The 11070-nt window shown below is 52.1% G+C and overlaps 1 pseudogene; it reads right to left on the bottom strand.

Annotated features, from left to right (window-relative positions):
* Positions 1 to 7762: 7762 nt before the first annotated feature.
* On the bottom strand, positions 7763 to 9181 carry LOC147689559 (uncharacterized; annotated as a pseudogene).
* Between the last annotated feature and the right edge of the window lie 1889 nt (positions 9182 to 11070).

Genomic DNA, 11070 nt, shown 5'->3' on the forward strand with positions numbered 1-11070 from the left:
GGCGCTGGGATACTCGGGGATTCCGGTACTATCCCTGGACTGATAGTAGGTTTAGGGGTAAAGAGAAACACTGGCGCCTTTAGTAAGGGTTTAAGAGAGGGCTTTATTGGTATATAAGTCTTTCTGAGTAGGGGTCCGACTCGGTCCCTGAAATGAGACGCTGGATCCAAGGGAAAGGTAGCTTGCTCCAGCTTGGCTTTCTTCTTCCTTGGATGGCGACTGGTACCGGGGCTTCTGAGGGGGACGTCTCTCACCACGAGTCTCCTCCGCTCCGGTGCAGAAAAGAAAGGAAAAGGGGGTCAGGTAACGGTGATGACCACTAGTACTAAGTAGGGCCGGGAGTGAGTGAAACCAGTGATAGTGCGTCTCGAGCCTTACTGAAGTTCCGTGAGCTAAGGGTAGAGTGCACGTGAGGGGAGGGAAGGTGAAGCTGTACAAGGGCTTTACACGTTTATACTCTAGGCTGGCTTTTCTGCCCCTCCCAACCTGCCATACGACCCGTACCTCTTGGAGCCACGCTCCTCCCGTGGGACGTGGCGGTGCGCAGAGTGGAAACGTTGGCCTCCTGGCTTCGTGGTCCCGGTCTTTTCTTCCTCCTCGGGGTCCTTCTGGTCTCGTTCTCCGTCCTCTTCTCCGAGCTCCTCCAGGTAAACGCTGTTCGTCCTCTTACTCCCAGGTCCGGCTTTTGACGTTCCGACGCTGCCGAGGGGCGGGGACTCTTCCTAGTGGTCCGGACTGTTAAAGGGGCCGTGTGTTTTGGAATCGGCCGGCCAGCTCGTTTCCTGGTCTTCGGTCCACGGGCATTCTGGTAGCTGTGGGGAAAAGCGGCAAGGTGAGAGGGGGGTGGCGGACCACCAGTCCGTAGGGGTGTTCATGTCCTGTCCGCTCACCCAGTCACATACCTCCCCCCCCTGGCTTCTCCCGTTCGGGGAGAGGAAACACGCGGGAAAGGAAGTCCGCATTCCCATTGTCCTTCCCTTTTCGATGGTGCACCGAGAAGGAGTAGGGCTGTAAAGATAGGAACCATCTTAACACTCGGGGATTTTGACTGCTATTCTGATGTATCCATTTCAAGGGGGCATGGTCCGTATGAAGGATGAATTGTTTTTCCTCCAGGTAGTACCTTAATTTCTCTATTGCCCATTTGATGGCCAGGGCCTCCCTCTCGATGGTGGAATATCTACACTCCCTGGGAAAGAGCTTTCTGCTCACATACAACACGGGGTGTTTTATCCCTTCTTCATCAACCTGGGACAGCACGGCGCCTATTCCCACGTTAGAGGCGTCAGTGGCTAGTATAAATGGCTTGGTATAGTCCGGGGATACCAGGACTGGGGCTGTGGTCATTGTACTTTTTAGGAGGTGAAAAGCATTCAGGGACACTTGGGAGGGTTGTGTAAATTCACGTAGTTTTGTGTCCTTTTTTAGAAGATCAGTTAGGGGTGCAGCTACCTCGGCAAAGCATGGTATAAACCGGCGGTAGTAACCTACCAGTCCTAGGAAGGCCCTTAGATCTCTTTTGTTAGCAGGAAAGGGAACTTTATCTATCGCTCTCACTTTCTCGCTTTGAGGAGCTATGGCGCCCTCCCCTAGTACGTAACCCAGGTAGTTCACGCTGTTGAATGCTGCTCTGGACTTTTTGGCGTTGATATGTAACCCGGCCCTTCGTAGAGCGGAGAGTATGACTTGCAGATGACGCAGATGTTCATTCCAATCCTGGCTGTAAATGATGATATCGTCCAGGTATGCCGAGCTGAACGAGACATAAGGTCGTAACACCTGGTTCATCAGGCGCTGAAAAGTCGCCGGGGCGCCATGGAGTCCAAAGGGGAGGACTGTGAATTCATATAGACCGTCGTCCGTAACGAAGGCTGTCTTCTTCCTGTCTTCCTCACGAAGAGGCACCTGCCAATACCCCTTCGTGAGATCTATGGTGGTAATGTACCAGACGTCGCCTATTTTTTCGATCAATTCGTCCACCCGAGGGATAGGGTAGGTATTGAAGTGTGACACAGCATTCAAGGCCCTGAAGTCCATACAGAACCGTTTGGTACCGTCTGGTTTGGGTATCATGACGATTGGGGAAGACCAGTGGCTCTGGGAGGGCTGGATCACTCCCAACTGAAGCATCTCTTGGACTTCCCTTCTCACTATGGCTCTTCTGGCTGCTGGTATCCGGTAGGGCCGTTGTTTTACCACTTTACCCAGAAGGGTTTCGATGCAGTGTTCAACAAGACTCGTTCTCCCAGGTAGGTCTGAAAGAAAAAACGTCGGAGAAGGGCTCCAGGACACGGGCCAACTCATCCTTCTCCCGTGATGTCAAATCCTGGTTTATCACCAACTGATCCAAAGTTGAGGTGCCGATGGATGTGGAGGGTGTGACCAAATGACCGGCCAGCGGTAAGGGCCCTAACCATTCTTTCAACATATTTATATGGTATGTTTGAGTTTTCGTGGATGACAGGCGTAACCTGTAGGTTGTCTGACCGATGGCTTCAAGAACCTCGAAGGGACCTTGCCATTCATTTTTGGTTTTGTTGCTTATGGATGGCAGCAGCACCAGAGCCCACTTCCCCACGTCGATCCTTCTCAGCCTCTTTCCCTTGTCATATGTCTTTTTGTATCTCACTTGTTGTTGCTCCAAAGTGGAATGGGCTAGTTCTCGTAGCTTCCCCTATTTGGCTCTTAACTGGGTGGTGTATTCTAGCATGCTCTTCTGTTCTTGTGATTCTTCGTTCTTCCACATGTCCTTCGTCATCTCTAGGAGTGACCTGGGAAGCCTTCCATATAGTAGTTCGAAGGACAAACACCCCAGACTACTCTGTTTCTGGGCCCTTATGACATGTTATGTTATGTTATGTTAAAAAGTTTATACCGCGCACGTACACCGAAACGGTTTCTTGGCGCTCATAACAGACATAACGAATCAGGGCAAGGGTGTTATTCTGAGGCAGCTTTGAAAAGGAAAGTTTTCAAAGTTTTTCTAAACAACTCATAAGAGGGGCAGTGACGGAAAGAAGAAGGGAGGGAATTCCAAAAGGAAGGGCCTGTGAAAGAAAAACGCATTCCGCCGTGTTTTTTGCGTCGGATAGACGGGATGCAGAGAAGGTTATCAGCAGAAGATCTTAGGTTGCGTGTGGGGAGGTATCTCTTTAGCTTGGAGGAGATGAATTCGGGGGCGCGGTTATGGAGAGCTTTGAATATGGTGCAGCCGAGTTTGAAGGAGCACCGTTTAGCCACTGGGAGCCAATGAAGGCTCCTCAGAAGGGGTGAGACATGCTGGTGTTTGGGTTGGTGGAACACCAAGCGGGCGGCCTGATTCTGAATTAGCTGGAGTTTTTGGAGCTGATAGGCAGGAATCCCCACATACAAGATGTTTGCAAAGTCAACCCTGGAGATGACCAAAGCCAGTATGACTAATATGAGTGCCTCTCTGGTAAGAAATCGACAGATCTTGCGAATCCTTCGCAGTTGGAAAGAGCAGGATGAGATGACAGCCGAGATCTGGGATTTCATAGATAAGTCCTCAAAAATGACCACTCCTAGGCTTTTCACAGAGCTGACCGGGCGAGGGGGGATGCCAAGAGAAGGAGGCCAGTAGTTGTCATCCCAAGGATTGGAAGGACCACCCACCAGAACAAGTTCCGTCTTAGACGGATTCAGCTTGAGCTGACTGTGAGCCATCCAGTCAGAGATGAACAACATCGTTATTTGAAAGTTGGAACGAGAGGAAGGTGAGGTGTCCAAAGGGAAGACCAACTGCAGGTTGTCTGCATAATTATAAATAGTGGCAGGGGAATGACGAAGGGAAGCCATAAGAGGTTGCATATACAAATTAAAAAGAAGCGGGGAAAGAGCTGAGCCCTGGGGGACACCACAGGTGAGGGGAGAAAAAGGGGCAGAAAAGGTAGAAAGATGGACTGCCTGGGAGCGGCTTTGCAGGAAGGATCGAACCCAGTCAAGGGCGATGCCCTGGATGCCGGCATTTCTGACACGGTCGATCAGAATAGTATGATCGACCGTGTCAAAAGCCGCAGAGAGATCCAACAGTATAAGGGCTTGGGAAATGTTATTGTCGACACCAGCTCTAAGAGTGTCCATAACTGCCGCGATTACCATCTCTGTGGAGTGGAGGGGGCGAAAACCAGCCTGTTGGGGATCCAAGAAAAGAGAAGTCTCCACAAACGTGCTCAGACACCTAGTAACATAAGTTTCTAGGATCTTTCCCAGAAAAGGAAGAAGGGAGATGGGTCTGTAATTGCTCAACACAAGTGGGTCTGCGTTGGGCTTTTTCAGAATAGGTAATACCACAGCCTGCTTGAAAGCTTCTGGAACAACTCCTGATGTTAGAGAGGAGTTGAGGAGGGCCAAGGCAGGATCAGGACAGGCCATGAAGATTTCTTTAAGAATATGTGGGGGGCAGCAGTCCTTGGGTGAACCGGAGCAGACTTTATGAAGAAGACTGTGGAAGTCGGTGATGGAAATAGGAGGGAAAGTATGACATTTCTGAGGGTTTTCAGAGGGGAGGGGAAATGGTTTGGAAGGGGAAGGTGGAACGATATTGTTTTTAATAGTGGAAATTTTATCTTGAAAGACGGTATTTAGCTCATCACATAGTGCCTGGGTGGGCACCGGCGGAAGAGTGATGCGATCGGGAAGGGAGAGCTCATTGACGATCGCAAAGATGTCTTTGGCTTTTGAAGCCGACTCCAAAATTTTACAGGAAAAGTAAGAAGTCTTTGCCTCAAGTATCGAGGATTTATATTTGTGAAGTAGAGTGATAAACTCTGCCTTGAGTAATGGGTCGTACTTGAGGCGCCACCGACGTTCAGCTTGACGAAGAGCTAATTTGTCAAGTTTAAGCTGGGCATTAAACCAACGCTGGGCGTCGTGGGGGCGCTGGACTTTTATAGTCTTTAAGGGAGCTACAGTGTCGGCTGCTGCCTTCAGCCAATGCTCAAGAATGGAGGCTTGAAGAGAGACAAAATCAGAAACTGAAGGGGCTGAAGCTGCCAAAAGGGAGTGAAGTTTTGGCAAGTTGGCATTTTTCCAATTGCGAGCCCTGATGTTAGCCGGGCGCGGAGGGCGGGGGAAGCTAGGAAGGTCAACAGAAAAAGAAATAAGGTAGTGGTCTGACCAGGTGCAAGGGGTGATCAGAGGAGGGTCGATGTCAAGGTTAGCCATCCAGACCTGATCGAGAATGTGGCCCTTGCAGTGGGTGGGAGTGGAAATCAATTGCTGGCAGTTCAAGCTGGTAAGGGTTTCTGAGAACAGCTCAGACAATCGGCTTTCTTGAGGGTCATTAGGCCAGTAATTAAAATCGCCCAAGATGATAATCCTGGAGTGATTGATAAGAAGCTGGGAGACCAGCTCCCCAACTGATTGAGCGAAAGAAGGCATGTAAGAGGGGGTCTGTACATAAGCACGCAGATGAGGGAGGTAGTGACTGAGCGGAGCTGTATAACGAGGGTTTGAGTATTGGGGATGGGAGTGCAGTCTAAGATGGAAAAGACATGTTCTTTACGAATTATGGCAGCAACTCCACCACCAGTTTGCCCCCTAGGGCGGTTAACATGTAAGATATAGTAGCCGTTAGGGATAGCGGCTAGGATATCGGGTACAGAGTCCTCTGTTAGCCAGGTCTCGGACAGAAAAAGAATATCTATGTTGGTGTCATCTAGAAGGCGGTAAATCTCTAATTGGTGTTTCACCAGGGAGCGTGTGTTTAGATAGAGGATAGTGAGGGCACAGGAGGCAGGGGTGGGGGGGGGAAGATTAGAGGGTACGGGTGAGAAGGCAGGACCGGGCAGGAGAGGAGAGATCGTGAACGGGGGGAGTAAAATGCCACACTCCTGGGCCCTCCTAATAGCCTCAGGCGGCAGAGGAACAGCATGTTGGAGGGAGCGAAGAACCGCAGAAGAGTACAGGAGAGTTTGGGCAGGGAGTATGGCCGCAGGTCGCGGCCGGCCGCGGACGGGCGCAGACGGGCAGGACTTTGGCTTGACTTCGGCGCGAAGTCGGCGCTCCCGCTGCGCTCGTCCGCTGCGCTTCCGCCATATCGTCATTTTATATGATAGGGGCGTGAAACCACTAGACCGCTAACCTGCGCTGGGTGCGTCAGGGCAGAAGTGGAGAAGAGAAAGGCGGGCAATGGCGCTCTAGAGTACGACCCTCCGCACAAACGGCACTCAGCCGGGGCGGAACGGGGTCTGGAGCGAGGGAAACAGGTTATATTACCCACAGAGAGCAACAACAAAAGCCAGTTGCAGTTATAACAGTCACAGTAATTATTAAAACATGTACAGCGGTAAATGCGGAGGAGCCGCTGTAAAATGCTATTAGTCAGCTAGTCAAATCACGAAAAGTAAATAACACATTGGCAGCCTGGATCGCCGCGTCTGTCAACTGTGGCCCGCGTTGACTTCCCAGATATACTCTATGGTCAATAACCACTAGACCGCTAACCTGCGCTGGGTGCGTCAGGGCGGAAGTGGAGAAGAGAAAGGCGGGCAATGGCGCTCTAGAGTACGACCCTCCGCACAAACGGCACTCAGCCGGGGCGGAACGGGGTCTGGAGCGAGGGAAACAGGTGAGATTACCCACAGAGAGCAACAACAAAAGCCAGTTGCAGTTATAACAGTCACAGTAATTATTAAAACATGTACAGCGGTAAATGCGGGGGAGCCGCGGTAAAATGCTATTAGTCAGCTAGTCAAATCACGAAAAGTAAATAACACATTGGCAGCCTGGATCGCCGCGTCTGTCAACTGTGGCCCGCGTTGACTTCCCAGATATACTCTATGGTCAATAACCACTAGACCGCTAACCTGCGCTGGGTGCGTCAGGGCGGAAGTGGAGAAGAGAAAGGCGGGCAATGGCGCTCTAGAGTACGACCCTCCGCACAAACGGCACTCAGCCGGGGCGGAACGGGGTCTGGAGCGAGGGAAACAGGTGAGATTACCCACAGAGAGCAACAACAAAAGCCAGTTGCAGTTATAACAGTCACAGTAATTATTAAAACATGTACAGCGGTAAATGCGGAGGAGCCGCGGTAAAATGCTATTAGTCAGCTAGTCAAATCACGAAAAGTAAATAACACATTGGCAGCCTGGATCGCCGCGTCTGTCAACTGTGGCCCGCGTTGACTTCCCAGATATACTCTATGGTCAATAACCACTAGACCGCTAACCTGCGCTGGGTGCGTCAGGGCGGAAGTGGAGAAGAGAAAGGCGGGCAATGGCGCTCTAGAGTACGACCCTCCGCACAAACGGCACTCAGCCGGGGCGGAACGGGGTCTGGAGCGAGGGAAACAGGTGAGATTACCCACAGAGAGCAACAACAAAAGCCAGTTGCAGTTATAACAGGGCGAGGGGTAGAAGTCGGTCCCAGGTGGGCCCTTCCGCGCTCAGCATCTTCTTTAGGGTTGACTTGAGGGTCTGGTTGTACCTTTCAACAAGGCCATCTGTCTGCGGGTGGTACACCGAGGTCTTCAGATGCTTGATGTCTAGAGAGGTACATACTTCCTTCATCAGCTTGGAGGTGAAGGGGGTCCCTTGATCGGTGAGCACCTCTTTGGGGAACCCCACGCGGGAGAACAATTCCACAAACTTCTCGGCTATAGCAGAGGTTGTGGTGGTCCGTAACAGAAAGGCCTCCACAAACCGGGTGGCGTAGTAGACTATCACGAGGGCATACAGGTGTCCTCGCCCTGTCTTCGGCAGTGGTCCGATTATATCCATTCCGACCCTTTCGAAGGGGGCTCCTATGATGGGCATCCTTTGTAGAGGCGCAGCACTAGGTCGATGGGTGTTTCTTCTTTGGCACACCTCACATTTGGCACAGAAATCTTGCACATCCCGATATATCCCAGGCCAAAAGAATTGACGAACGATACTCTCCGTGGTTTTTTCTTTGCCTGCATGTCCTGCGGTCAAATGGGCATGAGCAAAGAAGAGTACCTGCTCCCGGAATGAGCGGGGCACGAGCAATTGTAGTACTCCATCCTGCCGGGCTTGGCGGTATAGCAATTCGTTCTTCACCATAAATCGGGGGTACGTCTGGGGGTTGGTCCCATCTGAGGCATGGGCACTTTCCCATGCATGGAACAGGGTCCTGTCCTCTCCCTGAGCAAAGCGAAAACTTCGATCAATTACCCAAGGTTCTGGAGACAGGTATGTGGATAGGGCCCCTCCCCGTACAGGTTTGGACAGGGTCTCCCTAAAGAGGGATAAGAATTCGGGGTTGTCCGTCCCCAGAATCATGTCCTCTGGCAGAGAATCCACCACCCCCACCCTGACCATACAGGGATCTCTATCGGGTAGGACTATTGTAATGGAGGCCACAGGGTAGGGTTTCACATCCCTGTGTACACAGCGGATGTATACGGGAGTCTGAGGGGTGATCTGGTCAGGAGAGACAAAGCCCGCCTGAATCACCGATTGTCGGAACCCTGAATTCAGAAGGCCCTTACCCTAAAACCATTCATCCTCATACTCACATAGAACGTGCTGCCCATTTCCGCGGAGTACATCACTGTTTTCGGGAGATACCCGACCTCCATAGGCTCCTCCGGGGTTTTTCTTCGGGTGCACATTCTCGCTATGTGGCCCCACTCCCCACACTCGAAGCACTGTGGACCTCTTGTCATGGGGGACATCATTCCAGTCGGTCTAAGTAATCTGGGAATCTCGTTTTCTGTTTTGGGTTTCTTTTCCACTTTTAGGAGAGGTATGGTTTTGTGTGCCTTTTCAGGTTCCCAAGGGCTGGTCTCGGGCTGAGCCCTAGCATAGTGAGACGCCATTTCTATGGCTTGTTCAACATTAAGCCCGGCGTGTTGGCGCAACCAGCGTTGAGTGGCATACGGCAGCGCTTCCATAAACTGCTCCAAGTACACTTTATTCAGTATCTCTTCCTTGCTGCAGAGATCTGGTCGTAGCCATTTATCTGCGGCCATCCTTAGTCTGAAGAATAGGGTCTTTGGGTTTTCGGCTGGCACCCCTCTTTCCTTCCGGAAACGTACGCGGTAGGCTTCTTGGTCTAGACCAAGATGGTCTAGGATTACACCCTTGATGATCGCATACGTCGTGGTTCCCAGAGGGTTAGCGGCTTGATAGGCCGATTGGGCTTCTCCAGTAAGGAGTGGAGCTAGGAAGAAGGGCCACTTCTCTTCGGGCCACCCCATTGCACGGGCGGCTCTTTCAAAATTCAGGAGAAATGCGTCCGGATCCTCACCGTGCACATACTTTTGCAGGACCACTCCCGAAGAATGGGGGGTATGCAGACGCACTTCTCCGGGGATGACCTGGGTGGGAGGCGGCACATTCTTTAGGCTCTCGAGCTGGGCCGTGATGGTGGTTGTAAAAAGTTCTCTGTCTGCCTGAGCGGAGGTTAGTTGGCTCTCCACGGCCCACTCCAATTTTTCCTGGCCTTTGATAATGTGTTCAATCAGGGCCTCCATCTTGGTATTGCGGATGGATGGTGGAGGAGATCCCACTTCTGACACCAGTTGTCCCAAAGGCGCTGGGATACTCGGGGATTCCGATACTATCCCTGGACTGATAGTAGGTTTAGGGGTAAAGAGAAACACTGGCGCCTTTAGTAAGGGTTTAAGAGAGGGCTTTATTGGTATATAAGTCTTTCTGAGTAGGGGTCCGACTCGGTCCCTGAAATGAGACGCTGGATCCGAGGAAAAGGTAGCTTGCTCCAGCTTGGCTTTCTTCTTCCTTGGACGGCGACTGGTACCGGGTCTTCTGAGGGGGATGTCTCTCACCACGAGTCTCCTCCGCTCCGGTGCAGAAAAGAAAGGAAAAGGGGGTCAGGTAACGGTGATGACCACTAGTACTAAGTAGGGCCGGGAGTGAGTGAAACCAGTGATAGTGCGTCTCGAGCCTTACTGAAGTTCCGTGAGCCAAGGGTAGAGTGCACGTGAGGGGAGGGAAGGTGAAGCTGTACAAGGGCTTAACACGTTTATACTCTAGGCTGGCTTTTCCGCCCCACCCAACCTGCCATACGACCCCGTACCTCTTGGAGCCACGCTCCTCCCGTGGGACCGTGGTGGGGCTCAGAGTGGAAACGTTGGCCTCCTGGCTTCGCCGTCCCGGTCTTTTCTTCCTCCTCGGGGTCCTTCTGGTCTCGCCTTTCTCGTTCTCCATCCGCTTCTCCGAGCTCCTCCAGGGAAACGCCGTTCGTCCTCTTACTCCCAGTTCCGGCTTTTGACATTCCGACGCTGCCGAGGGGTGGGGACTCTTCATCGTGGTCCGGACTGTTAAAGGGGCTGTGTGTTTTGGAATCGGCCGGCCAGCTCGTTTCCTGGTCTTCGGTCCACGGGCATTCTGGTAGCTGTGGGGAAAAGCGGCAAGGTGAGAGGGGGTGGCGGACCACCAGTCCGTAGGGGTGTTCATGTCCTGTCCGCTCACCCTGTCACGCATCCCTAGCCACCTTACCAGCCGACACACCAGGTAAGCGGTAGGGAGGGAAACGGCATGCAACCTCAGCAAAAAAGGATCGCCAGGTGGGCGGGTCAGGTAGATATTAGTTGCTCCCTGCCCCCTGACACACCAGAAATGACCCAAAACACGCCAGACCCAAGAGGGTCGAAACACTAGCCCGGCTGGCTATGTGCCTTCATGTGGAACTAAGGTGGCCGCCCTCGTAGGGAGGCCCCCTGCGTGGCAGCGGTCTGCCTAAGCATGGGCGAATTTTGCGAATCTCGCGTTTGCGAATTTTGCGGATTTGCGAATTGGCAATCCGCAAAATCCGCGAATTCTCGCGAATTTGCGGATTTTTTTTTTTTTGTGTTCGCAAGTGTTTCTACCAGTTCGCGAGGATTTGGTACTAGTTCGCAATTGCGAACTTACTTGTCGGCTCGCAACGGTCGCGACTATGTTGTTTCTACGTCTGGTTCATCATCACAGCCTCCCAGCACCCTCTGTTTCACCACTGGCACCCTCTCTTTGACCCATGCCACCCTCTGTTACATCAATGCCACCCTCTGGTTCATCATCACTGTAGAAGATGGGGGGGGGAAAGCAAGCCCACCTGCCCTGCTTGAACTGACATGAATTAATTTGG

Source organism: Lissotriton vulgaris, chromosome 9, assembly GCF_964263255.1.
Source record: "Lissotriton vulgaris chromosome 9, aLisVul1.2, whole genome shotgun sequence".
Taxonomy (NCBI): domain Eukaryota; kingdom Metazoa; phylum Chordata; class Amphibia; order Caudata; family Salamandridae; genus Lissotriton; species Lissotriton vulgaris.